This window comes from Oryctolagus cuniculus, chromosome 11 (genome assembly GCF_051225735.1).
Source record: "Oryctolagus cuniculus isolate XC-2025 breed Fujian yellow rabbit chromosome 11, ASM5122573v1, whole genome shotgun sequence".
NCBI lineage: Eukaryota > Metazoa > Chordata > Mammalia > Lagomorpha > Leporidae > Oryctolagus > Oryctolagus cuniculus.
This window is the reverse complement of record NC_142877.1, coordinates 104,568,354-104,596,140: the sequence shown is the minus strand read 5'-3', so window position 1 is coordinate 104,596,140 and position 27,787 is coordinate 104,568,354. Positions and strand designations below refer to the sequence as shown.

The 27,787-nt window shown below is 42.4% G+C and overlaps 1 long non-coding RNA gene across 1 annotated transcript; it reads left to right on the top strand.

Moving 5' to 3' along the window:
* Positions 1 to 27,117, top strand: LOC127491062 (uncharacterized). The gene is made up of 3 exons (XR_007919549.2): positions 1 to 204; positions 11,226 to 11,385; positions 26,140 to 27,117. It is a non-coding gene; the product is annotated as an uncharacterized LOC127491062 (long non-coding RNA).
* Positions 27,118 to 27,787: the final 670 nt, after the last annotated feature.

The following is a 27,787-nucleotide window of genomic DNA, read 5'->3' as shown; positions in this document are numbered from 1 at the left end:
CAAATACTCACTGAACAGCAGCACACGTGGCCTTTTGTGTAAAAGCCTGGTTGAAAATAATATGATTATTATGAAATCTGATAAACTACAAAAATAAGATCCTTGGTTGAAAGAAAACCAACTGGGAAGATTGGCTTGAGCTGTTACGAATCCAAGTGAAGAGTTTAAGCCACTTGGAAAACTTATCTGGAAGAGAAGTACTTGGTAAGTCCAGCTTATGTACTTTTCTCTATAACTGACAGGGAGACTCCCAGTGGATTTGGAAAAACAAAAATAAGGGGTTTATGCAACTCCAAGTGTTGACGGAAAATTTTATTCAAGTGCCTGGCTTGCCTCAGAAGACAGGAGAGAATGATCAGGATGACAACGATGACAGGTCAAAGTCTTGTGGGTTTAGCTACGTGCAGCCCTACTGTATTACACTGGAAGTTATTTTGGGACAGTCACGAGAGCACTTGAACCCTGAACAAAGAACCTCTCCTTGCCTTATCCTATTGCAGATTGGTATAAAGTGTTTCAAGTGCCCAGAATCTGACGCAACTGTGAAACCCCAACCAAAAGGCTAGTGAATGAGGGTCTTTCCATTCTTTTGGCTTTGCAAAGTTCAGTATTCCAAACCCGTGCTTGGCCCCATTTTTCCATAGTGTTTATAATGGTCCACCTAAGGGAACATTTGACAGGACTGATAACACACACAGAGTAGGCGTCTGGTTTAGCTGGTGACTGATACAGTAAGAAAATCTTAATAACTGCAGTTACACTTGGTTTTAGCCAACTCTGTTCTCGTAGTTGTGCTCTGGATACTTGTGGGAGTTGAATTTCAAAAAGGAAAAATAGCATTACCAAGAACACATGCCCAAAGCTAGTGTACCTTGCAGATAAGCAATGCAGGAATAGTCAAGCCTTCAAGCCTTTCCTATGACACATACAGAAGAAAAAATTTTAAATGATAATAAAGAGGGAAACACTTTTAAAAAAAGGACAGGGGCCGGCATTGTGGCGCAGCAAGTTAATCCATGACCTGCAGCACCTATATCCCATACAGATGCTGGTTCGAGTCCTGGCTGCTCCACTTCTGTTCCAGTTCCGTGTTAATGCATCTGGGAAAGCAGCAGAAGGTGGCCCAAGTCCCTGGGCTCCAGCACCTACGTGGGAGACCTGGAAGAAGCTCTTGGCTCCTGGCTTCAGCCTGACCTAACCTCAGTCGTTGCAGCCAGTTGGGGAGTAAGCCAGTGGATGGAAAAGCTCTCTCTCTTTCTCTCCTTCTCTCTCTGTATTTCTGCCCTTCAAATAAATAAATAAATCTTGAAAAAAAAAAAAAAGAACAGACAAACCACCCAGACTTAACTGGACAATAGCAACATTGCCACAAGTTCAATATTATTCAGTATCTGTTCTGGAACACATCTTGTTGCAGATTAGGACATTGATCCCATCTTAGCTTGGCACCAGTTAACTGAAGTCTTTCTCTCTTTCTTTCTATTTGCCTGAACTTGACTAAGATCCAAATGAATAAGGATCTTTCATCTCAGCAGCCGACTTCCAGAGCAGTTATAAAAATAGGCTCAAACTGCCTTACTCATGGGTCAGGTTTTAACTTTTAATACATGAAGTGCTAATGGTTTCATGAAAACCTGGCCAAAGATCTGCAGTGCTCTCTTTGCATATAATTTATTGTGATTATTTAATGTGAGCTAGTAATGACTCAGTTACATGAAAATTAATCCCAGATCCTTTGCTTCTCTCTTTCATCTGATTCATATTTAATTATAATGCTCAAGTTCTATGTCGCCAAAAGGTTTAATAGGAGAAGGAAACCATTCTCAACTCTCCATCTCAAGGCTAATGTAATAATAGTACTGGTTACTGTTTATCAAGTACAATAATTTTATGTGTTCCTTACTATTATTATCCTCATTTTACAGATGAAGAAACTCAAGAATAAAAATTCACATATTTTGCCCAAGATCAAAGTGATGGAGATGAGATTTGACTTTAGGTTATTTGGTTTCCAGTCTATATTCTAGACCTAGGAGAAAATATAAGTCAGTTAACACGCTGGATCTTCCATCTTTTCTATTTGTTTTGTTTTGTTTGTTTTGGTCTTCCATCTTACCTCCAACTCCTAACAACAAGTTTGTTCATATGCTTTGAACAAAATCCAGTGTTGTGTATAAGTCTGATGATTGATTCTTCAATAATTCACTTTCACACATGGCACTTGAAAATTTAAGCAGTAACATATTCTCCAAAGATATCAAATCACCTTGTACTTGTGAAACGACTCATTTAGCAACTCTGCAAATTCTCCCAGACTTGTAGCATACAATAGATATGTCAAGATATTAAGTAGAGATGTTATTTTAAGTTACAGTCAGGTTGGTGAGTCATCCCTTCCTTCTAATCACCCTAGCAAACACACCTGTTGTTCACTCTCTTCGTGCGTATTTCCACTCCTCACTTGGTATCTCCTCTTATATTTGACTCAGACACATTTTTTCCTAGAGGTTGCCAAATATGTGATGGGTGAAAAAAAGTGCCATGTGGAAATATCCACAGCTTTCCTTTCCTTCCCGGCCTGCCAGGGAATTCTCCCTCCTCTCAAAGACCTAAAGAGAAAGGATTCTTGAGGCTTGTGCTGTGGCACAGTGAGTTAAAGCCCTGGCCTGAAGCGCCAGCATCCCATATGGACGCCGGTTCTAGTCCTGGCTACTCCACTTCCAATCCAGCTCTATTGCTATGGCCCGGGAAATCAGTAGAAGATGATCCAAATCCTTGGGCCCCTGCACCCATGTGGGAGACCCTGAAGAAGCTCTTGGCTGTTGTGGAAGACCTCTCTCTCTCTCTGCCTCTGCCTCTCTGTAACTCTGTCTTTCAAATAAATAAATAAATCTTTATACATACAAAAAAAAAAAAAAAAGAAGAAGAAGAAGAAGAAGCAGCTTGAGAACTTGCTCCCCCTCCACGGTCTGTCATGTTAGAACACAGTAAGACAACCATCTGCAAACCAAGAAGTGGGGCCCTCACCAGACACGGATCAGCTGAGCACCTTGGTCTCAGACTTCCCAGTCTCTAGAACTATGACAGTTAATGCTTGCTGTGTCGGCCGCTAGTCTGTGGAGATTTAGCTCACATTTATTGGGAAAGCAGAATGATTTTGTTTTTCAGAAATTTCAGGTGGCAGTGAGGAGCCTGGATTTGAGGAGCGGGTAGCAGCAGAACAGTGAAGACAAACGAAGAGGATTTATGTCCGTCTAAATGGCCTGAATGGTGCTGGCAGTAAGAAATGTGTACAGACTGGGGATGTGCTTTGGGGGTTAGAGTTAACTGAGGAAGTAATGGAGGGAGATTAAGGAAAAAAGAAAAAGCAAAACCATCTCGTACATTTTTAGCTGGAGCTTCTTGGTGTGTGCTGTTGTCACCGATTGAGATGGGGACAGAAGATGGGAGATCTGGAAGAAAAAAGTTCTGGTTTTGCCATGCTATTTGAGATGCCTGTTACTGACATCCAAATGGAGATGGTAAGTAGGTGGTAGATATGTGGATCTAGAGTTCATTCAGAGAAGAGTCCAGTGCTGGAGAAACTGATTTGGAAGTCATTGATGTGTCACTCAAACTATGGTTCAGAAGAGATGTCATAGGAGATTATGCTGCTACAGAAGAGGGTGAACCCAGGAGCAAATTCTTAGACTCTCCAAATTTAGAAGACCAAAGGAGAACAAGCTAATTACAGAGATGAAGAATAGAGGCTTGTCTACTCCCACCTTTTACTTGGAAGAGAAGAAAAAAATTTTTCTTAAAGACTTATTTTATTTATTTGAAGGACAGAGTTACAGAGAGAGGGTGACACAGAGATAAAGATTTTTCATCAGCTGGTTCATTACCCAACTGGCTGCAATGGCCAGAGCCGAGCTTATCTGAAGCGAGGAGCTTCTTCTAGGTCTCCCACATGGGTGCATGGGACCAAGGACTTGGGCCATTCCCCACTGCTTTTCCAAGTACATTAGAGTCACTGTGCTTTTCCAAGCACATTAGCAGTGAACTGGATTGGAAGTGAAGCAGCCAGGACTCAAACCGGTGCCCCTATGGAATGCCAGTGTTGCAGGTGGGGGTGGGGGGTGGGGTAGGGGCTTCAATCTGCTGCACCATAGCTCCAGCCCCAGAGAAGAAAGAATTTAAAGGAAGGAAGGTCGAGGGTACAGAATGCTGTCAGGAGAAGACGACACAAGTAAAATGACTGAGTTTGGCAGGATGGAAGTCACCTGGCGACCTTGGTGAGTCCCAGTGGAGAGGAGAGGAAACCAAACCAGAGTTCTCTGAGGTGAGGGACTGGAGACATCAACTGCCAGTGACTCAAGAAATTGTCACGTGTGAAGACATGGAGAACTGGGAGGTGGTCGAAAAATAGTGTGGGCTCAAGACAGGTTTTTATATTCCCTTTCCTTAGGAGTTACTAGATCAGGTTTTCATGTTAAAGGGAATAAACTTTATTTAATCCTCACAATAAACCTTTGATGAGGGTACATTATCATACTCATTTTTCAGATGAAGAAACAAGGGTCAGAAGGTTAAGCATTTTCCCCAAAGTTCATTCTGAGTCATACTTCTAAATCTGATTTTTTTTTTTTTTTGGACAGGCAGAGTGGACAGTGAGAGACAGAGAGAAAGGTCTTCCTTTGCTGTTGGTTCACCCTCCAATGGCCGCCACGGCCAGTGTGCTGTGGCCAGTGCACCGTGCTGAGCCGATGGCAGGAGCCAGGTACTTATCCTGGTCTCCCATGGGGTGCAGGGCCCAAGCACTTGGGCCATCCTCCACTGCACTCCCGGGCCACAGCAGAGAGCTGGCCTGGAAGAGGGGCAACCATGACAGAATCCGGAGCCCCGACCAGGACTAGAACCCGGTGTGCCAGCGCCGCAAGGTGGAGGATTAGCCTAGTGAGCCGCAGCGCCGGCCCAAAATTAGGTGAAATTATCATAGTTCTTTTTGTTCTTCTTGTATCTAGAGCCCTCTGGATGATGACTTAGACTTAAATTTAATTATTTAAATTTATTTTATTTTATTCTTTTATTTATTTATTTATTTTGACAGGCAGAGTGGACAGTGAGAGAGAGAGAGACAGAGAGAAAGATCTTCCTTTGCCCTTGGTTCACCCCCAATGGTCGCTGCAGTTGGCGCACCATGCTGATCCAAAGCCAGGAGCCAGGTGCTTCCCCTGGTCTCCCATGAGGGTGCAGGGCCCAAGCACTTGGGCCATCCTCCACTGCACTCCCAGGCCAGGACTAGAACCCAGTGTGCCAGCGCCTCAGGTGAAGGATTAGCCTATTGAGCCGCGGTGCTGGCCTTTAATTTAATTTTGTTTTAGACTTGATTGTATACTAATGAGGTGCTGGAATCCACTGTCCTTGGGTGTCACTAAATAAACAATTCTCTTTCTGTGTATTTATTTTCCCTGTATTTTGCAATTCTGGCCAACCAAGAGGTTTTCAGGTGTCATACTAGTAACTGTTCAGGATAAGAGAGAAACAAAAATAGTGATGATAGTCTAGTTGGGTGCATAGCACTATAGAGCCGTATAATTCCAGTACAGGATGTGCAATGGTTTGATTGTATCATCAAAAGGTCTTGTGTTTGAAACTTCGTCCACAATGATGCAGTGTTGGAAGTGGGACCTCATAAGAAGTGAGTGGGTCATGAGGACTCTGCCCTCCTCAATGAAATACTCTCCTTCTGTAGTAAGATGAAGAAAAGAATGATCAGGAAAGTTTTCCAGAGGATCCTGGAGGGTGTGAAGGACATTCCCGACAGAGAACACAGCCCAGGTCAGGGCATGGAGGCACGCACGTCATACTTTATTCAGGGACTGGCAAGAGGGCTGCAGTGGCTGGAGCAAGTTGTGTGGTAGGGCCCTGGGTGGTGCTAAGTATGGAGACTAACAAGGAAGCTGAGCCAGATTCTGAGGGCCCTCGCCGGCTCTGTTAAGGACGTGGGTGGACAACTTCTCTTCCTCTTCCTCTTCATCTTTCTCCTCCCTGTCTCTTCCTCCTTCTTCTCGCAGGCTTACGTTGTTCCCCCACTTAGGTTCACAGTATCTGTGTGCTCCTTTCCCTCTGATAACTGAGTGACTCGGCTCCAAATGCCTCGGCCAGCCTGGGCTTTGGTCCTTCTGGCAAGACATCTTCAGAGACTCTGTCTTTGGGTAAGATCGCAATTGCCAGCCATAAGCTCAGCAAGCAGCTGGGGACAGTGGGGATATTCTGGGAGATGTGTGTGTAGGGAGTGTGAGTTCAGCCAGAATAAATGCTTGTGTCAAGCACACCACAAAACATTACTTTTTATTGTCAAAGAGTACATTTTAAACAATTTTGTTTCTTGGATTTGCTTTCAATATAGTATACATAATTAAGTTCTTACTTAATTATATAATTAGTTAACTTTAATTTTAAATACATTTTTTAAAGATTTATTTATTTATCTGAAAGTCAGTTACACAGAGAGAGGAGAGGCAGAGAAAGAGAGAGAGAGAGAGAGAGAGAGAGAGAGAGAGAGAGGTCTTCCGTCCAATGGTTCTAATTGGCTGCAACAGTAGGAGCTGCGTCAATCCAAAGCCAAGAGCCAGGAGCTTCTTCTGGGTCTCCCATGTGGGTGCAGGATCCCAAAGGACTTGGGCCATCTTCTACTGCTTTCCCAGGCCATAGCAGAGAACTGGATTGGAAGTGGAACAGCCGGGTCTTGAACCAGCGTCCATATGGGATGCTGGCGCTTCAGGCCAGGGCGTTAACCTGCTGTGACACAGCACCGGCCCCTAAATACTTTGTTTTTAAAAAAATGTATAATGGGCTGACTCTGTAGCATAGTAGATTAAGGCTCTGCCTAGCGCTGGCATGCCGGTTCAAGTCCCAGTTGCTCCACCTTCTATCCAGCTCCCTGCTGATGGCCTGGGAAAGGCAGCGGAAGACGGCTCAAGTGCTTGGTCTCCTGTACCCACATCAGAGACTCAGAAGAAGCTCCTGGCTCTTGGCTTCAAAATCGGCCCAGCTCCAGCTGTTGCAGTCATTTGGGGAGTGCACCAACAGATGGAAGACCTATCTCTTTCTCTTCCCTCTCTCTGTCTGTAACTCTCAAATAAATAAAAAAAATTATAACAGATACCTAAAAATTGTGCATATTTATAGGATATCATGTGATGTTCTGATGCATGTATACATTGTGTAATGTCCTATCAGGGTAACTATATCTGTCTCTTGGAGAATGGTGATAATATTCAAAATCCTATTTTTTTTTAACAGAGAAATACAGAGTACTTGGACATTATCTGCAGTCTACCTATTGTGCAACAGATTCCTAGAACTTCCTACTCCTATCTAGCTATAACTTAGTACTCTATCAACCTTAACCTATCCTTCCCTCCCCTCCCCCCACCACCTCCCCAGCCTCAGATAACCACCACTGTATTTTTAATTTCTACATAGTCACCTTTTTTTAGACTCCACACATGAGTGAAATCATGTGGCACTTGTCTTTCCATGCTTGGCTTATTTCACTTAACATAATGACCTCCAGATCTTCTGAATGACAAAAGTTCATCCTTTTTTTTTTTTTTTGACAGGCAGAGTTAGACAGTGAGAGAGAGAGACAGAGAGAAAGGTCTTCCTTCTGTTGGTTCATCCCCCAAATGGCTGCTACAGCTGGCGCGCTGCGCCAATCTGAAGCCAGGAGCCAGGCGCTTCCTCCTGGTCTCCCATGCAGGTGTAGGGCCCAAGGACCTGGGCCATCCTCCACTGCCTTTCTGGGCCACAGCAGAGGCTGGACTGGAAGAGGAGCAACCGGGACAGAACTGGTGCCCCAACCGGGACTAGAACCCAGAGTACCGGTGCCGCAGGTGGAAGATTAGCCTAGTGAGCCGCGGCGCTGGCTAAAAGTTCATTCTTTTTAATGGTTAGCTACAGTTGGAAAATTTTGGAGCAAAATATTGATAAAATTAAAGAGGCAAATAATTAAAACACCAGCTACTAGTAGTTACAAAATTTTATGATCTTTTTGATTTAAATATTGTATAAATAATTTACATAATTAAGATCAAGCACTTGTATTACTTAACAGTATCTTATAGAATTCTTCACATATCCATTCAATAATTCATCCTATAAATTTTAAAGTAATAATAGTCATACAGATATGATTTTCAAATCTTAAAATACCTGCATTTTGCCACAAGTCAGATAGTACAATGAAAAAGTGAAGTTCTTGTCTGTAGTACCTCCTCTATCACAAATTTCACCAGGCACCCTTCCTCCAACTTCAAGGTAACTCATGGTAACAATTAAAGTGGGGGCCAGCGTTGTGCTGCTGGGGGTAAGCTGCCGCATACAATGCTGGCATCCCATGAGAGCACTGGCTCCAGTCCCAGCTATTCTACTTCCAATCTAGCTCCCTGGTAATGCGCCTGGGAAAGCAACAGGAAATGGCCCAAGTACTTGGGTCCCTGCCACCACCTAGGAGACCCAGATGGAGTTCCTGGATCCTGGCTTCAACCTGGCCCAGCCCTGGTTGTTTTGGCCATTTGGGGAGTGACACAGTGGAGGGAAGATTCTCTCTCTCTCTCTCTCTCCCTCTGTCTCTTCTTCCCTCTCTCTTTCTGTAACTCTGCCTTTCAGATAAACAAATCCCAACCCCCAAAAAAGAACAGCTCAAGTGTATCCTTCCTTCCACACCTTTCTCAATTTCATACAAACAAGTTTGTATATTTGTGAGGTTTTTCCTTTTCCTTTTAAAAAGAATTCAAGCAGATTGGACTATGCACATTAGAGTGTAACTTGTTTATTTCCCTCACTATATCATTACTATTGTTCAATGACAATATATGGAACACCAGTTCATTATTTTAATAGTACAAGTACATTAAGGTTTCTCTGAGTATTTTTTTTCCAAATAATGCTCTGTTAAATATCCTTGTACGTTTATTTATTCAAGAGAGACTTTGGAAAGAAAACATACAGGTACATTCCTTTCTCATGGTAGTTCAAATTCCTAAAAGCATTGTAGGGTAATGTGATTTCCCCATATCCTTGTCAGCATTTATGTTACTAACTTTTTCAGTATTTCCCCAGATATTTTCCCCCAAATAGGATCTAATTATTTTGGTATGTATTCCCCTGATTACCAATGACACTGATCATCTTTTCCTTTGTTTTTTATGTCTACTAGTTTTTTTAAGGATTTTTTCTCCCCTATAAATCCACTTGTATTTATAAATGCTTTATAATGTGTTTATTTGGAAATCTGTGTAAGAGAAACAGCAGTTTTCCTAAATTTGTAAATATAAGAGTATTTATGTCAGGAGAAAAGAGATGGATAAGGGGAGTTGACTGTGATGTGTTTCCATTTATTATTTAAATTTTTAGTTAATAGATGATCACATCACTCTACACACACACACACAGAGAGAGAGAGAGAGAGAGAGAAAGGAGGGAGAGAGCGCACTTGCCCCTATCTTCTCTTCTTGTCCTGTGCTCTGTTTTTCTCTTGCTCTATAGCAGGCCCAATGTGTGCCCCACCCATGTTCCCTGTGTCCTGACCAACCCAGGGTGTGCCTCCAGAGCTTTAGGGACCCTGCACCTAACAGCCTTTCCTTAATCCTTGAGAGACAGGGCAGGTGGAAGGCCGAGGGGAAATGAATGCCTTGTCTTCCTCCTCTCCAAGGGAGGGAGATAATTTTGAGGTGTGTTTTATATGGTTTCCCAGATTTCCCCAATACGATTGTCTCTGGGAACATACCCTTTATGGCTCATTTGCCTTTCCAGTCTCACTCCCCACTCCTTCTCAGCTCTTCCTTGAGGATACCACTGAGCACCTGTGTTTATCCTGGTCCTTTGTGAACTTCTGAGCACCAATGGAGACACCCATTTTCTCCACTTCTATATTTGTTGAAGAGCATCAACATTAATCATAAAGAAGCTTAATGTTCAAACAGTATTGACCTGAACTGAGGGGGCAGAAAAATCCAGAATCTGCTCCTTTTCCAATTCCTTGTTAGGAATCTGACATGAATTTCTCTAAGCTGAGCACTTTAACAGCCACAGTTTTCATGATGAATCCCTGGTGTTTACATTCCCTCTCCAAGTTCTAGTCCATCCCCATCTCTCGTCAGGGATCCAGTGACACTCATGTGTCCAGTTTAAATCACAGGAGATCTAGGAGCACAGCACTGATCTTGACACCATGTTTTGTTTGATGAATTGTAAGGATTCCTTACCCCCCGCTCCGTGCACATGTGCACACGCACACACACACACACACACACCCCACATTATATTGATGAAGAGATGGTATCAAAGCTTCAGAAAACCCTCCTGTCGCTATGTGTGTTGTTATGGTGATGAGACATCTATGGATTTGAGAGGCATCTACAGAAATTATTGCAAATGGTGGCTTAAGTAATCTTCACAAACACTTTCTTTCTGAGTCAAGACTGCCTGGAAAGTGGTCAGGCTTCTTAGCTTTGTGGGCAACATGTCTCCATGTTCATTAATTTAGTAACTTAATTTGTCTGGTGACTGACACACAGCAGGAGCACAGACACAGCACTAGCCTTGTGGGAGTAAAATGAGGCGCCTTCATTATTAAGTAGGTGCCTAACTATACTAATGACATTGGATATTTACTATTTACTTACATATCTTTATGATGAGATAAAAGAGAAATACAGAGCATCTACTTTGGTTAGAGAGGGTGAATTAAGGTGATTTAAGGGCGGGAAAAACTGTGTTACTCGCTAGAACTGAAAGAAAAGGCTGGAGGATGTGCCGTGGATGAGAGCAGAAAGATAGTGTAGGAAGTGGGGAGGAGGAACGGTGTTCACAGGTCAGTCCCTTGAAGATCATTTCACTCCTAGAAGGAGTCCATTCAACTCGACTTCTGTGTGCCTCAATGGAATTCCCTCTCTGAAGTAGGCACCAAGATTGAGAATTGGATCACGTGGTGGGAAAGGATGAGCCAGTTTTCAGGTAGAAACAAATATGACAAAAGAACATGTGTGACCTGTGTGCCAGGAGTCCCACTAAACCTTTGGGGAAATATTTCTGTGTGGACATAGGAGACCACTTGCCAGGGTCAACCGAGTGGATCTTCTATGCTTTCTGAGCTGTCACCTCCTTTGGATGCTGTGACCTAACTCTCTTGTGGTTTTCCTCCTGTGTGAACATTTTCTCCTGTTTCTCCCTTGCAGGCTCATCCCTGTCCCTGGGCTTTGAAATGATGCAGTTCCTCAAAGATCACCTCCTCGTTGCCAATCAACTCCTGTTCATCCTTCAAATCTCATCCTATGCTTCCACTGCTCAGAGAAGCCTTTCCTGATCTGCTTCACTAATCAAACCATCTTCTCACAGGTATTCATAGTGCTTGCTCCTTCCCCCTCACAGCCCTATTGTAGTCATAATTTTAGCTTAATTAATGTGATTAATGGAATTCTCCCAAGAAATCTAGCTCCATGAGGATGAAGTCTTCTCACCCAAGGATTGTCAGTAGGGCTGGGTGCATGGACGTGGAGAGCAGTTACCCAGGCCCTACACTCAAAAGGGCCACTCGCTTGGTTTAATGCTCTGTTCTCACAGTCTGGAAATTCTTAATTTTCATACAAATGGCCCTGCATTTTCCTTTTGCTCTGGTCCCACAAATGAGGTAGCTGGTCTTGCTTATCATTATATCCCTAGTACATAGCACAGTCTTAGGCACACGGTATATCCACCATAATTATTGGATGAAAAGATAAATGACTGACTGAGCAGAAAGCAGCCAGAGCTTAGAGTTGTCTAAGCTTAGAGTGGGTCTGATGGCAAAATCCACACGTTTTCCCCTTCTCCACATCCTATTGATTACACTTATATGTGTGTCTGGGTTTGACTAAATCTGCCCAGGGACCTTCCTTTCCCACTCATTGCTCTAAATACTTTTCTCCTGGGGCATCTCTGGGGTAGGATTGCAGTGGCAGCATTCTCTGGCATAAACAGTTCTCTGAGTCATAGAGCAATGCCATCGCAAGGGGCCCAGACAGCTGCAGCTGTCAGGCATCTGTGAGTTACTTTGAGATGGCATGAAAAATATCCCTGATTGGTTAAATCTACCATATGCCCTGCCCTCAGATTTGTAGGACGGACATTTCTACAGAATACTTTTCTCCACATACGAAGATACAGCACCAGCTGCTGAGAGGAATGGACCTCTGCCAATTCAGTTGAGATAATCTTTTATTTCGAATTTAATTTTATCTGAAGCTCTTTGAACCTTTTCTAGCATAGATAACTTAGAGGAGTAACATGAAAGGATTAGCCTTGGAATTAGGAATCTGTGGTGGGAATGGAAAATTAATTCCGATTAGGTAAAGGGAATTTGTGGATTAACTTGCCTTCCTGAAGCCAAGAAGTCTGTCTCGATGGTTAAGCATATGGCAGATAGATTTATAAAATCCTACCTTGAATCAACCATCAAAGTGAAAAGGCTGGGTCCTACTTTGGTGTAGTGCCCACTGGGCAAATATTTAGCTCTTTCAGCATTCCAGAGATGAGCTCTGTGCCCATAAACCATCCTCAAATGGCACACTAGAGAGAGAGTCAGGCTCAAGAGAATTAGCTGGTGTGTTTCAGCCATACATAAATCATACCCAGGGTGTGGGGCAGGGGTAGGGGTTGCTGTGCAAATGGATCACCTTAGAAGTCGCATGGCCTTTAAATAAAAGGCTGATCTATTTTGTGAAATTGCGCTTTGCATGTCAACCATGTCACTCACGCTATAATGGCAGCACCATCTCTGCTTTGGTTTGTCTTCTTGGTATTAGGGTGCAGGGTGGATAACAAATCCTATCTGCTTTGGGTTCCTTGAAAGGATGGAGGGCGTTATCTTTGGGACTCATAGGTTTAAATGGCAAATAGTTAGATCTCCGGGAATCTCTGTCTTGTGACTGTGCAGCCAAGGAAATCTCAAGGGCAGAGTTTAGGGTCTTTGAGTCTTTTGTGGGTACAGAAAAGACATTGTAACACATTCATTCATTGGAAGACAGGAAAATTCCAAATACCAACTTGCTCTCTCCTTCTAATAGCCTTGCAAGAGAACACTGGGCCAGGAATATCTCCTCTCAACCATTTAGCTCTCGTAGAATTGTGCTGACATTAACAGTGACATCATCACTAACTCTTTTTGAACAATAACGGTATATAGACACTATTCTAAACACTAATGACCTTTTCAGAACTCTTCATTGTAGAATTTTGCAAAGGTACCTTTAAAAATATATTTTTAAAAAGATTTATTTATTCATTTGAAAGAGTTACAGAGAGAGAGGGAGAGACAGAGATCTCCCATCTGCTGGTTCACTTCCCAGATGGCAGCAAGAGCCAGGGCTGGGTCAAGCCAAAACCAGGAGCCAAGAGCTTCCCACATGGATTGCAGAGGCTCAAGCACTTGGGCCATCTTCTGCTGCTTTTCTCAGGCTATCAGCAGAGAGCTGGATCAAAAGTGGAGCAGCCAGTACACAACCTGGCACCTACATGGGATGCCAGTGTTGCAGGTGGTGGCTTTACCTGCTACGCCACCATGCCAACTCCAAAAAATATTTGTTAATGAGCTGAAAATGCTGAAAGCTTAAATGATAGGTCTTTAAATGAAAGGGAAATCTGTAAGATGCTTTTAAAAAGATATATACATCTTGCAAAAAGTCAACTCAAAGCACAGGGCCAGCTTTGCCAAATCATACTCAATTTAAGGAGACTTTTCACCTGGCATTGTTGATGCTTATGATGGGAATTCTTCTCCACGTGAGGGTGTAGGCTACCCTGTGCATGGCTGAATACTGATTCAGTGTCTCCTTCCAAAAGTACGGAGTATGGCACAATCAAACATTGCTGGTCTTAGAGTCTCACATAGAAGCCACAGCAGCAACATTTACTCTTAAGCCATAAAGCCACTTTCTTCAAACTCATTTTCTGCGTTGGTTTGCTTAGCCTTCCTTTTTAAGTTCATAAACCTTGAAATTTTAGATAAAACTAATGTCTCTTTTTTTCCTCCACTGGGATATAAATCAAGCTTCCGACATAATTAAGGGGAAAATGAGCCAAAATATGCAGAGGCAATAACCCCATCTTCAGATTCCCATCTCAGACCTTAAACAGAGATGGAGAGTGGCTGTTGGAGAGGCGTCAACAGTCAACGCACTACATGGACTCAGGAAACTCAAGAGTGAAAGTAAAATAAAAGCAAATGAGTAAGGTTCCTTCAAATCACGTGAAGCTAACTGCCTCTGATACCGAAAAAGTACTCTGGAAAAGAGGAATAGTCACTCTTGCTCAACTTGTCCCAGTGCAAAAACTATCAGCAAAGGGAAACTTTTTCAAAGAGGCATTACCCTGGGATACTTGCAAGTTAATGTGAGTTGCAAATAGCTTTGCTTGAACTGCTATGGAGGGAATGTAACCCAGAAGCAATAACCCACTCATATGGAGACCACCAGCACAAGGAGCACCTGAGGCGACTGGAGTACTGTTGCTGCCTTTTCCCACAGAGCCCCTGATGGAAATCCTTGGGGTTTCTCTTCTGTTTTGTCAGCTCAGTATGTATTCCTCTTTCTTCTGGCAACCTTGTTATTCTTCAGGGACCACCTAGCCTCTAACTTCAGTCCCTCTGGTTGTCTACCTCTCTCCTACCTCGAACTTCAGATATATGAAGCCAAAGCTAGTCCCCCCCCCCCCCCCCAAAAAAAAAAGCCTTCCAAGTTCTGGTCACTGCAATTGGTAATAGGATGATGGGGTGGTCACGTGATCCAAGTCAGCCATTGAGACTTAAACTTGTAAAATTTACTGGAATTATTGGGACAGGGGCTCTATGTCTCTATCAGAATTGCTAAACTAGTAGAACATGATCCTTGGATTACTAAGAACATTTGAGCCCCCACAGGAGAAACTGCCTGTGAATAAAACCATCATAGGAAGAAGTAGAGCTCAGACAATGAGAGAGAAAGACAATGTCTTAGTGATAATGAATTTGAGAACCTATTTTCATTTTGCGTAGACCTAATGTACCTTCACTTCCTTCCAGTCTTTTTGCAAATGTCCCTTGCTTAATCAGGCTTTATCCCAATAATCCTATTTAATATGACCTGGCCCCCACCTTGCACCACCAGTCCCCCTTACTACAATCTTGTCTTTCTCTTTTCCATACCATCATCACCTTTTAAGATTGTCAGCAATTTCATTTTGAATATGGTTGTTGTTTGTCATCAGTTTCTGCCATAAACTCCAACAAGAGCAGGGATCATGGTCTTTTTTGTTCACTAATGTATATCAAACGTCTAAAACATGGCCTGGAAAATATTTTTCTTCTCTTTGAGCCTCCCAGAGAAGAACTCCATGCCTATAAACTATCTTCAAATGTCATTATGGAAAAATATTATAAGACATAAATCAGTTACTGGATGCAAAGGTTTTAGAATCATTTCTGTATATAATAATCATTCAAAAGCGTTGATAATAAATGCTGTTAAATAAATAAACGGCTTGGATGTGGCTCAGCCCTCAAGAGTTCAGGTGCTAGAAGCCTGGTACCCAGTGAGGAAATGTTGGCAGGTGGTGGATCCTTGAAAGCTATAGCCTAGAGTATGGTAAGTAGGTAACCAGAGGCACTGCCCTTAGGAATGTTGATGTGGTTCTCACAGGACCCTGGTAAGCTCCCTCCATAGTCTGTTGTTATCAAAAAAGTAGCATGACTAGCTCCTCTCTGATCTCCATTTCCTGGCCAAGGCGTGTCTTCCACATGTGGCGCTTCCCTTGCCACTTCCCTGCCCTGTTGTGACAAGCCAAAGGCCCTCCTCACTGGGGGTCGAACACATGAAGTCACACAATGTTGGTCTTCCAGCCTCCAAAACTATGAGCTAAATAAATCTCTTTTCTTTATAAAGTGCCTAGCTGTTGGGTACAACAACCAAAAATGTTATAGCAACCAAAAATGGGCCAATAAAAGTGAATTCTTCAATTATGTGAGCAAATTAATTTTCCTTGTTTCACTCAAGCTGATTTGAGTAGAGTTTCTGTTATTTTTGCCTCAGAGTATTTTGATCCATGGACCAGATTCCCACCTCTGTTTCATCTATTTTCCCTTTACACCTCCCTCCCATTTTCTGAGTCTATGTTAGAATCTTTACTCCCTAAACATAAGATTTTCCAGTAGCACCCATGGCACTGCTTAGACTCGTGGAACAGCTGAACTTTAACAAACTGTGCAGCAGTAGAAAAAAACCATGGGCCTTCATTGTATCAGGAGAGTTTGTAATTGACAGACGTTAAAGAGCATCAATCGGGGCCGGGGCCGTGGCTCACTTGGTTAATCCTCTGCCTGCGGTGCTGGCATCCCATACGGGCACTGGGTTCTAGTCCCAGTTGCTCCTCTTCCAGTCCCGCTCTCTGCTGTGGCCCAGGAGAACAGTGGAGGATGGCCCCAGGTGTTTGGGCTCCTGTACCCGCATGGGAGACCAGGAGGAAGTACCTGGCTCCTTGCTTCGGATCCATGTAGCTATGGCCATTGCGGCCACTTGGGGAGTGAACCAACAGAAGGAAGACCTTTCTCTCTGTCTCTCTGTCTCTCTCTCTCTCACTGTCTATAACTCTACCTATCAAATAAATTAAAAAAAAATTTTTTTTAAAAGAGCATCAATCACCAGTCAGATGTGCAATAATTTTCAAGGATCTCCCTATGATTGCTTTTCATTGATACTTGATGACAAATTTTAGGAAATCTTCCAGAAAATATGGTAAAAGGAAAGAGATGGAAAATAGGAAAGAAAAGAAAGGAAAATTAGAAGGCCTGTATAGAAGTTCCAATACCTGAGTAACTAGAGTTGTAGCAGAAAACAACAACAACAAAGAGAAAATGAAAGAAAGAAAAGCATAAAATCTACATTTCAAGAACACTTTCCATCTTGAAGTACTTGAGCATACATCAAACCTCACTGGACCCATTGGAGCAGGGCTTTGGCCTGGTAGTTAAGACGTTTGTGTCCCATATTGGAGTGCCTGGGTTCAACACTCAGCTCTGGCTCCTATCTCCAGCTACACACTAATACAGATCCTGGGAGGCAGTATTGATGGCTCCAGTAATTGGGTTCTTGTTCATTCCTAGATCCTGGCTTCTGCCCTAGCCCAGCTCTAGCTGTTGCAGGCATTTGGGGAGTGAACCAATGAATAGAAGATCTCTCTCTACCCTTCCACCCACACTTTCTTTTCCTATCAAATAAAAGAATAAATATTATAAAAGACTTATAAAATTTCAATATCAGTTGGGTTTAAAGAAGAGCCCCAAAGCTTTCAGAGATAGTAAAAACAAAAACAAAACCAGATTATATATAAGCTATCAAAAATCAGAATGGTTTCAGAGTTTTCAGCAATAAAAATAGAAGTTAGGAAATAAAGTCAAAAGGAAACAACATCTTCAAAATTATGAAAAAAAAATTGATTCCAGACAACAGTTCTATGCCTACATGTGTTAGCTTGGGAAAACAAATTCAGAGGTGGAGCATCTCCCCTCATCCTGCTCTGCTCCTTTGTGTCTGGACTTGGCTTTGTGACTTGTTTTCATCAACAGAATGTGCAAAATGGGTGTTGTATAAGTTCTAAGTCAAGGGCTAAAGAGACATAGAGTTTCTTTTCTTTCTGCTCTCTGAACCTGCCACCACCAAGTGAAGTAGCCTGGGCCAGTGTGGTGGACAGTGAGAGACTTATGACCCAGTCTCCCTTTTCACCCAGCCTACAATCAGCTAACCTCCAAAGGCAAAGCCATCATACTGACTAGAGATGACCTCAGAGTCACTAGTGAACCCAGATGAGAACATCCCCAACTGGCATCCCATACAAATGTGCATTAGGGACTGACATCGTGGTGCAGCAGGTTAATGTGCCACCTGCAATGCTGTGATCCCATATCATAGCACTGGTTCCAGCCCCAGCTGCTCCACTTCCAATCCAGCTCCTTCTAATGCACCTGGGGAAGCAATGGAAGATGGCCCAACTGCTTGGACCTCTGCCATCCATGTGGTAGATCTGATGGAGTTCCTGTCTCCTGGTTTTGGTCTGGCCCACCCCAGCCATTGCAGTCATTTGGAGAGTGAACCAGCAGATGGGAAAATTTCTTTCTCTCTGTGTCTCCCTTTCTCTGTACCTCTGCCTTCCAAATAAATAAAATAAATCTAAAAGAGAAAGAAATGTGCACTAAACAAACAGTTACTACTTTAAATTGCTAATTTCTGAAGTGGTTTTTCATGCAGCAATAAATAACTGATATAATAGCCAAATTACCAATTCAGTGCAAGAGCAGGGTAGGGAATGTTTTTAGATATGCAAGATGTTTATGTTACTGAATTTCATTTGTCTCTTCACCACTTAACAAATAGTTAGGAGTGCCTATTATGGGCAAGGAACATTTTAGGCATTAGGAATCAAACTCTTTTTTTTTAAAGAAGTTTTAAAAACGATCTTTCAGTTTCCAGCCTTATTTTCTCCTCTCACTTCTTAGTTAACTGATACTATTGTGTAACTCTTCTTGGCTTTCCCCACTTCTGGCACGAGTTTCTGTTTTCTCAGATCTGCTAAAGTCAGTGAGTGATGACCAATGTACGAACTTCCAAAGTGCTGCTGCTGAAGTCTTATCGCCCACTGTCTTTGTCCCTGTTTCTGTCTATTTAACTGTTTCCTGTCTTTCTAGTGAGGTTTCTAGGAGCGGAACGCATTGCATGGCTCATTGTCCATGTTCACCTAGAACTAACAGATTAATGTTTATAGGAAAAACCTTTATTCTAAGAGGAAGATGGAAGCATGCCCTTCGATCACGGAAACACCCATTGAATAAACATCATGGGCAAAGCACTGTGCTGGACTGGACCTAAAGGGCACAGTATTGAAAATGGCACAGTCTCTGCTTTCAAAGTGTTTATGATCTCTCCTCTGAAAAGAAAAAGGCAATTAAGAACTTACTTATTTATTTGAAATGGGAAAAGTGAAAGAGAGAGCACCCTTATCCTCTGGTTCACTCACCAAATGGCCACAACAGCCCCCACTTGCTATTGAAGCTGGGATCCAGGAACTGAATCCAGACCTCCCACGTACTTTTTTCCATCATTCCTGGAAAAAGCAAAGAATTGGCTAAGAATTACAATATGAAGCCCATGAAACAGACAAAAAACAGGCTCCGATAATTGGAGGCTGAACAGTCTGCCCCTCAGCTGTGATTTCTTCAAGGACAAAGCCTGCCTCCCCTCAGTAACCCTCATGCCTGACACATGGTAGAATCTCGACCTTGGTTAGATTTGGCTGTCTGATATCATCTTGGTCCTATTTAGAAAGAGCATGAGCCAATGAGATGCATCCATGTTGTTATTTTAAGCAAGACCTTCGAGGTTAGGACTAGATAGTCTATGTGGTCCAAAAGCTAAAGAGAAATTATTAAAGCTGACATTTTGCGATTTGATTAATGTCTCTAGCCCTTGTCTATATTTCTGTGGAGTTGTGTTCTTTTATTTTATTATTTTTATTTATTTCAACATTTTATTTGGTGAACATTATGGTTAGTGGTGCTTTAAGCCTATGATTATAAAGTAAATTAAAAGTATGCTATCACAAAAATTTTTAAAAAGCAAAGAAGGAAGGAGAAATGAAGAAGTGAAGGTGAGAGGGAAATACAGTTATCTTCTGAGAGCTGTTATCTATGAACTATATGAAATGTGTTACCTTTATATTAATAAAAATAAAAAAGAGAAATTATTATTCCCTGCATTTATTAGTGGGGAATGTTTGTCTCTGGTCCAAGACCTTACCGTCCACAGCTTAAACCACATCTTTGCTTGGATATATTAAATTTCACAAGCTGAAAACTGAATGCATAGTCTTTTCCCTCAGATGTTATCCTGTCTGTGCTTTGTCTTGAGAAAAGTTCAATCAGTTATACAACTTAAACTCCTGTCATCTCTCTCCCTTACCTTCTATATCCAATCTATCACCAAGCCCAGTTGGTCTTACTTTCTATCATTACATCTGCTTGCTTATCTTCATATGTAATATCTCCTCTTGCTTGAACTATAGTAGTAGTATCCTTGTCTCCCCGCATCTTCTCTTAATCCCATAAAACGCTTGTTTCACATTCTATCTAATTGCCTTTAAAAAAAAAAAGATTTATTTATTTATTTGAAAGAGTTACACAGAGAGAGAAGGAGAGGCAGAGAAGAGAGAGCGAGAGAGAGAGAGAGAGGTCCTCCCTCTGCTGGTTCACTCCTCAACTGGCTGCACTGGCCAGAGCTGTGCTGATTCGAAGCCAAGATCCAGGAGCTTCTTCTGGGTCTCCCACACGGATGCAGGGGCTCAAGGACTTGGGCCGTCTTCTTCTACTTTCCCAGGCCACAGCAGAGAGCTGGATCAGAAGTGGAGCAGCCAGTACTTGAACGGGCGCCCATATGGGATGCCGGCACTGCAGGTGGCAGCTTTACCCGCTACACCACAGTGCCTGCCCCTCAGTTGTCTTTCCATAAGCAAATCTGTCCACATCTTTCCTCTTTGTCTCCTACCAGAATTGAGACTCACTGATCTGGTTTAAAACATTTAAGAGCTTCACTTCCTTTTCTGGAAGTGTTGGTTGCTTCTGAAGAGGAGCTCAAACTCCTCTATTGTCTGTTCTCCCAAATACCAAGAGAAAAACCCCAAAACAGACGTCCCAGATTATTTGAAAAAAATGGAGAAGAGCAGTGAAAGGGACGATCAGAGGCAGGAGTCAGCATGACATTTGTTTCAGGTTGCATCTGATAGGGAATAAAAGCTACAAGCCCGTGAAGTCCTTTGCTTGTTCTCTGTCTTTTGATGTACTGACATTTTTGTTTATCACTATTATAAATAACCACAGTAAGGTTTGACCCAGCAAAGAAAAGCACACCCAAGTTTTGAAGACGCAATGACAGCTTTCCAAAGCTCTTCATGTAAACATAAATTCCTAAACAGCCATCAAGAATCTGTGCTGGGGGCCGGCGCTGTGATGTAGCAGGTCACAGCTGCCTACAGTGCCGGCATCCCATATAGGCGCCAGATTGAGTCCCGGCTGCTCTGCTTCCAGTCCAGCTCTCTGCTATGGCCTGGGAAAGCAGTAGATGACGGCCCAAGTGCTAGGGCCCCTACACCCACACGGGAGACCCAGATGAAGCTCCTGGCTCCTGGCTTTGTCCTGGCCCAGCCCTGGCCATTCAGCCACTTGGGGAGTGAACCAGTGAATGGGAAACCTCTCTCATTTTGTCTCTCCCTCTTTTTCAGTAACTGACTTTCAAATAAATAATCTTTAAAAAAAGAGAATTGCTTCACGGTTTATTCAAAATGTTAGTGCCCCAGGTAGCATTTTGTACATCAGAGTCCTTAGTGCTTCAAATATATCCTGTGACATCAATATGGATTCATGGCTATAAAGCATATTTTTGAGAATATAAGTGCTTATCTTCTTACCCTAGTGATGTATGGTGTCGATCTCTTAATTAAGAGATGTCCAAAAAGTAAGCTGGGAAAATTTTATAGTTGGGAACCTAATTTTATATCCTATATAAAATATGATATAGCTTATTGGAAAATTCATGCAGACTTCATGGTGTAAAGTTTGTCCAGTCACAGGTTACCCAGGTCTGTGAAACACAGCTTGAATTTAAACTCTCCCTAACAAGCTGCAGTGGGAATTTATTTTTTAAGACAGAGGAAGAAAATCAACAGAAAGTATCGAGTTTTAGATGAGCAAAAAAAGAGAAGGTTAAGTTTTTCTCTATTTACTTTAGAAGCAGAGACAGAGACAGACAGAGAGTACCTATCAGTTAACTCCTCAGATGTCTATGATGGTTGGAGGTGGGTGAGATTTGGGCAAGGCCAAAATCAGGAGCTGGAAACTCTACCCAGATCTTCCACATGAATGTCAGGAATCCAATTATTTGAGTTTTCACCACTGCTTCTCAAGGTCTGCGTTGGCAGGAACCTGGAGCCAGGAGCCAGAACCAGATATTAAACGTAGGTAGTCCAATGTGGGACACAGGCATCTCAAGCTCTAGACGAAATGTCTAGAGTTTAAGGTAGGAATTCTGAAATGGCATATGACTTTCATCATTTCAGAATATCAGGACATACAGTCTGCATTAGTCTGTTTTCTGTTGCTCTAACAAAATACCCGAGGCTGGGTGTGTTATAAAGAAGTTTTATAACTTCACAGTATTTGACATTCAGGAGCATGATGCCTTCTTCTACTTGACTGTAGCAAGGGCTCCATGTCTCATAGCAAAACAGTGTTGGAAGCACGTGTGAGAGTGATCACATGGTAAGACAGGAAGTCAAAGAGTGGGAGGGGCCAGTCTCATGGAAATTAACTCATTCTGAGAGACCACCATTCATCCCCTCCAAGGGGAGCACTCCCAATGACCTAATTGCTTTGCCCTCAGTATCACCTCTTAAAGGTTTTACCACCTCCAAATATCACCACATTGGGAACCACACTTCTAACACATAAACCTTCAGGGGAACCCTCAAACTACATACAAACCATGATACTGTCCTTATTAAAAAGCCCACAGTAGGACTTTAATGAGAGATTGTGTTGATTATTACAAGGATATAACTGAATTTATATCCATTAATGGTAACAACTAAGGTTTACTAAGTACCAAATCAGTGCCAGGTAATGTTCTAAGAGCTCATTTAATCCCCGTAACAATTCTACAGAAAGTAGGTACTATCATTTCTCCTGGTTTATAGATGAGGAAACAGGGGCACAGAGAGATTGTGTGATTTTTCCCAAGATTACATTCTTTGAGCTCTGGCTTTGGAGCTCCTACTTGCCCTGTCCGATGTGGTGTCCCCTAGCCCATACAGCTGTTGAACATTTAAAATATGGTCAGAGTTGAGATGTGTCACAAGTGTAAAATGCTCACTAAATTTTGAAGGCTATTATGAAATATATAAAAACCTCATTTTTTCTAGTGATTGCATGTTGAAATGTTAACATTTTGAATATACAAGATGAAATAAATAAGATATTATTAAAATTAGCTTATCTATTTCCTTTCTTTTCTAATGTGGCTATCAGAAAATTTTCAATTAATTTTGCCTTTCATTATGTTTCTATTAGAGCTGGTCCACATTCTTATACTACAAAATACTGTCTTCACCTGGTAGCAAAGCCCTTCATTGCTAATGGCTGCATTTTGTATAGGGCTGTTAGCAAAGCAAGTGAACTTCTAGCATGATTGACATAATAAAGAATGTGGAAAGGAAAACAATTAATGGAAGCAGGGATGTTGTGGTAAGGAATACAGGTAGGTAGAGGTAGGGGTGGAGCTGGGGTCCAAAGCTCCAGCCAACTGCCGTTGGACAGCTCCTTGCCGAACCACATAACCGTGGGGGTTGGTACGTGACAGCCTCAGCCAAACCACTGTTGACAGCTCCTCACCGACCTACAAGGGTCAGTGATTGACAGCTCTATGGATTCACGTTTCCACAGCCATAGCCAACCAGTCACAGGACAGCTGCAGCCAGCTCATATGACAGCCTGGCCTGGCCCATGTGACAAGTCCCCTTCTACGTCCCATCCAAACTCCCTTCCCTTCCTGTGAACCGTGCAATCCTATCTCCCAAGCACCAACAAGCCCCTGCCCCTTTCAGAAGAGGGGACATTGAAAGTTCCACAGTGTTGCCAACTTACAATCAGGACTAGCTAGAAATATCCCACGTGGCAGCAGGATGTGTCCTCCCCCACGCCCATAACTTTTAGGCCATTATAATGTCATTTTAATAAAATTATCATGGGGACAGGACCAGTCCCTTCAAGCACCTGATGTCATGACAATTCCAATATTTCCTACAAAGGGCATGGACATGGGTGGTGCTTGAGCCCTTCCTCAAACTCCACCCTAGACATCACCCCCTATACCACTGGAGAGTATAAAGGGAAGGCCTAACCTTATTGACAAAGCCTTTTATTTGTTGTTTTAAATCTGGGGCTGTTTTTTTTTTTTTTTTTTTTTGAAGGCTTTTTCACTGTCGCCTGTTTTTTCTTGGAGAGTTTTTCTTTGTTTGGGGGCCTTTCCGCTTTGGCTGCTTATTTGTGCATGACTTGGTTCTTGAGCTTGCACTTCTGTTTTGCTCTAAATAAATCCTGCTCTCCTGCACATCTTTATGTTGCCACCTTTCAAGCATTTCACTTGTGGAGGGAAGAATCTGCAATAAGCCTAGCTGGGAGCCCCCAGCCTACAACACAGTCATCACCAAATTGACAGCACTGAGATCTCAACACAGAGACCCATGTGGCCTGCTCTCCTGCAGGCTGAGAGCTCTGTGGTGCTAGTCACTGTGTGGAATGCTTCCTCATTTCTACGCTCTGTCCTGGCTCCAGCATCTGGTGGATGTTGTTTGGCTGTGAGTGTTGGAAAGGGTGTAGAGGAAACAATGTGTTCCTTGTTCCCCTGTAGCAACAGCAGAAATGCATCCCTTCTCATGATTTGCCTTTCTGCCTACCCAGCAATTATATTCAGTCAGTCATGGATTTGGCCTTTTTTCCTCCTTCAGCTTTACTGATGTATAATTGACAAGTATTATACATAGTTAAGGTGTCTAATGTAATATGCTTTTTCCAGTAATTTAAATTTTAAAAATTTATTTGATGGGCAGAGAGAGACAGATAGATGGCACAGACAGAGAAAGCGCCAACCCACTGATTCAAATGCCTCTAAGAGTCTCGGCTGGGCTGGGGATGGGCCAGGGCTGAAGCCAGGAGCCAGAACTCAATTCAGGACTTTCACGTGTGTGGTAGGGATCCAATCACTCGAGCCATCACTGCTGCCTCCCAGGGTCTGCCTTTAACTGGAAACCGGAGTCTAATGCAGGCACTCAACTGTGGGACACTGGCCTCCAAATTCATGTCTTAACCACTAAGTTAAATGCCAGTGATTATCATAATAAGTTTATCACCTTATATAGCTACTTTACTGTCTTAGATTTCTAACTACAGCTATCATGCTTTATATTAGATCTCCTGCCGGCGCCTCGGCTCACTAGGCTAATCCTCCACCTGCGGCGCCAGCACACCGGGTTCTAGTCCCGGTCAGGGCGCCAGATTCTGTCCCGGTTGCCCCTCTTCCAGGACAGCTCTCTGCTGTGGCCCGGGAGTGCAGTGGAGGATGGCCCAAGTGCTTGGGCCCTGCACCCCATGGGAGACCAGGAGAAGCACCTGGCTCCTGGCTTCAGATCAGCGCAGTGCGCCGGCCGCGGCGGCCATTGGAGGGTGAACCAATGGCAAAGGAAGACCTTTCTCTCTGTCTCTCTCTCTCACTGTCCACTCTGCCTGTCAAAAAAAAAAAAAAAAAAAAAAAAAAAAAGATCTCCTGAACTTATTGTAATTGAATGTTTATGACCTTTGAACAAATCTCTCCATTTTCCCCCACCCCAAACCCCTGGCAACCATCCTTACATAATTCAATGTCTTTAAGTTCCACATATGATGATATCATGCAGTCTGTGTCTTTCAGTCTGGCTTATTTTACTTGGCATAGTGTTTTCTAGGTTCATCCATGTTGTTGCAGATGGCAAGTTTCCCTTGTTTTTTAGATGGAATAATATCCAGTTCTGTATACACACTGCATTTTCTTTATCCATTCAGTAATTGATACTTTGTTTTGATATCTTGTCTATTGCAAACAATGCTGCAGTAAATATGGGAGTGCAGATATCAGTTCAACATGCTAATTTCAATTCTTTTAGATAAATACCCAGAAATGAGATTGCTAGATCATATGGTAGTTCTATCTCTAGTTTTTTGAAAACCTTCCGTACTGTTTTCCATAATGACTATATCAATTTACAGTCTCACTAACAGTGTACAACAGTTCATTTCCCTCTACATCCCTGCTGACTGTTACCATTTGACTTTTTGATGAAAACCATCCTAGCAGGTGTGAGATGATGTTTTATTGTGGTTTTGCTTTATGGTTCTTGATGACTGGTGATGATGATCACTTTTTCTATATTTTTTGGTCTATTCTCAAGTCTGATGAGAACCTGGCCTTTGATATTTTGAGGATTACAGTCCCCTTTTCTTCCTTTTTGCAGACCCCAGAAGCAAAGGATGTGGGACCATGGAGAGAGGAAGAATGAGAGGGATCCTGTGTGAGAGGGGTAGGGCCATGATGGTCACGGACTGGTGCATATGAGAGGAAGAACCGTCCTTGTTCTTGGTCCAGAGGCTACAGCCCCATCACAATATGAGCCTTCCTCCTCTTCACTCCTTTGACAGAGATGCTTCTTTCAGGATTTAGGTTTGAGTCGTTTTCATCAGAACCTCCAAAGAGGCAGGAAAATTTGCCAGGTGGGTCTTGCAGGAATAGAAGAGGTGAACAAACATGAGTACTGAAGACTTCCGAAAATTTTCTTTGTAAAGGCTCATGAAATGTTTCAGACTCACAGGCTGAAATGGTGATTCCTGGAGACGCTGTAACATCTGAGATGTGAACACTGAGTCCTGGGCTTGGGTTGTCTCGCTCTTGAACTGAATGTTCCAGGGTTCACAGTATAGGGCCTCTGTGAGCAGTCACTGATCCCCTAAGAAAATCATGTCCCAGCCTAAACGTCTTAGAGATACAACCTAAGCATTTATTTATTTTTTCTTTTGCTCTAGCAAGGCCTATGTGTTGGCTCAGCAATAAATGGCTATAAGGATAGACCTACTTAAAAAAAAAATTGAGAATGTTCCCATCATGATCAAAAGGGGAAGAAGGGATTGGGGAAGCAATAGCATAATAAGCATTATAAGCATCATAGCCTGATTTAGTTTCTAATTTTGTATATTTATTTTCCTGGGTAATTATATATTATCCACTAGATTGTAAGCCTCATGAAGGCAAAGTTTTCTATTTGTTTTGCTCTTGGCTGTGTTACCAACACCTTGAAAAGTACCTGGCCTATAGCAGGTTCTCAACAGATGTTTGTTGAATGAATGAATACTTTTCCCTAATCACATAATTAGAAATAAATGTCAGTAAGTATTATCTCTAAATAGAGGGATTGAGAATAAATTCTGTATTTTCTTTAGGATATTCTACATTTTTTAATTTTAAAAAAAATTTTTTAACTTTTATTTAATGAATATAAATTTCCAAAGTACGATTTATGGATTACAATGGCTTCCCCCCAATACCGTCCCTCCCACCCACAACCCTCCCCTTTCCCACTCCCTCTCCCCTTCCATTCACATCAAGATTCATTTTCAATTATCTTAATATACAGAAGATCAGCTTAGTATACATTAAGTAAGGATTTCAACAGTTTGCTCCCACACAGAAACATAAAGTGAAAAATAATAGATGATTTTTTTTTTAAATGATGATGAAATCAGATCAGACCTATTGTCATGTTTAATCCCAGTGAGAGTCAAGTTGGGAGTTGATAATTTCTTTTTTTTTTTTTTTTTTTTTTTTTTTTTTTACAGAGGATCAGTTTAGTATGCATTAAGTAAAGATTTCAACAGTTTGCACCCCCATAGAAACACAAAGTGAAATATATTGTTTGAGTACTCGTTATAGCATTAAATCTCAATGCACAGCACATTAAGGACAGAGATCCTACATGAGGAGTAAGTGCACAGTGACTCCTGTTGTTGACTTTACCAATTGACACTCCTGTCTATGGCATCAGTAATCTCCCTATGCACCAGTCATGAGTTTCCAAGGCTATGGAAGCCCTCTGAGTTCTCCGATTCTTA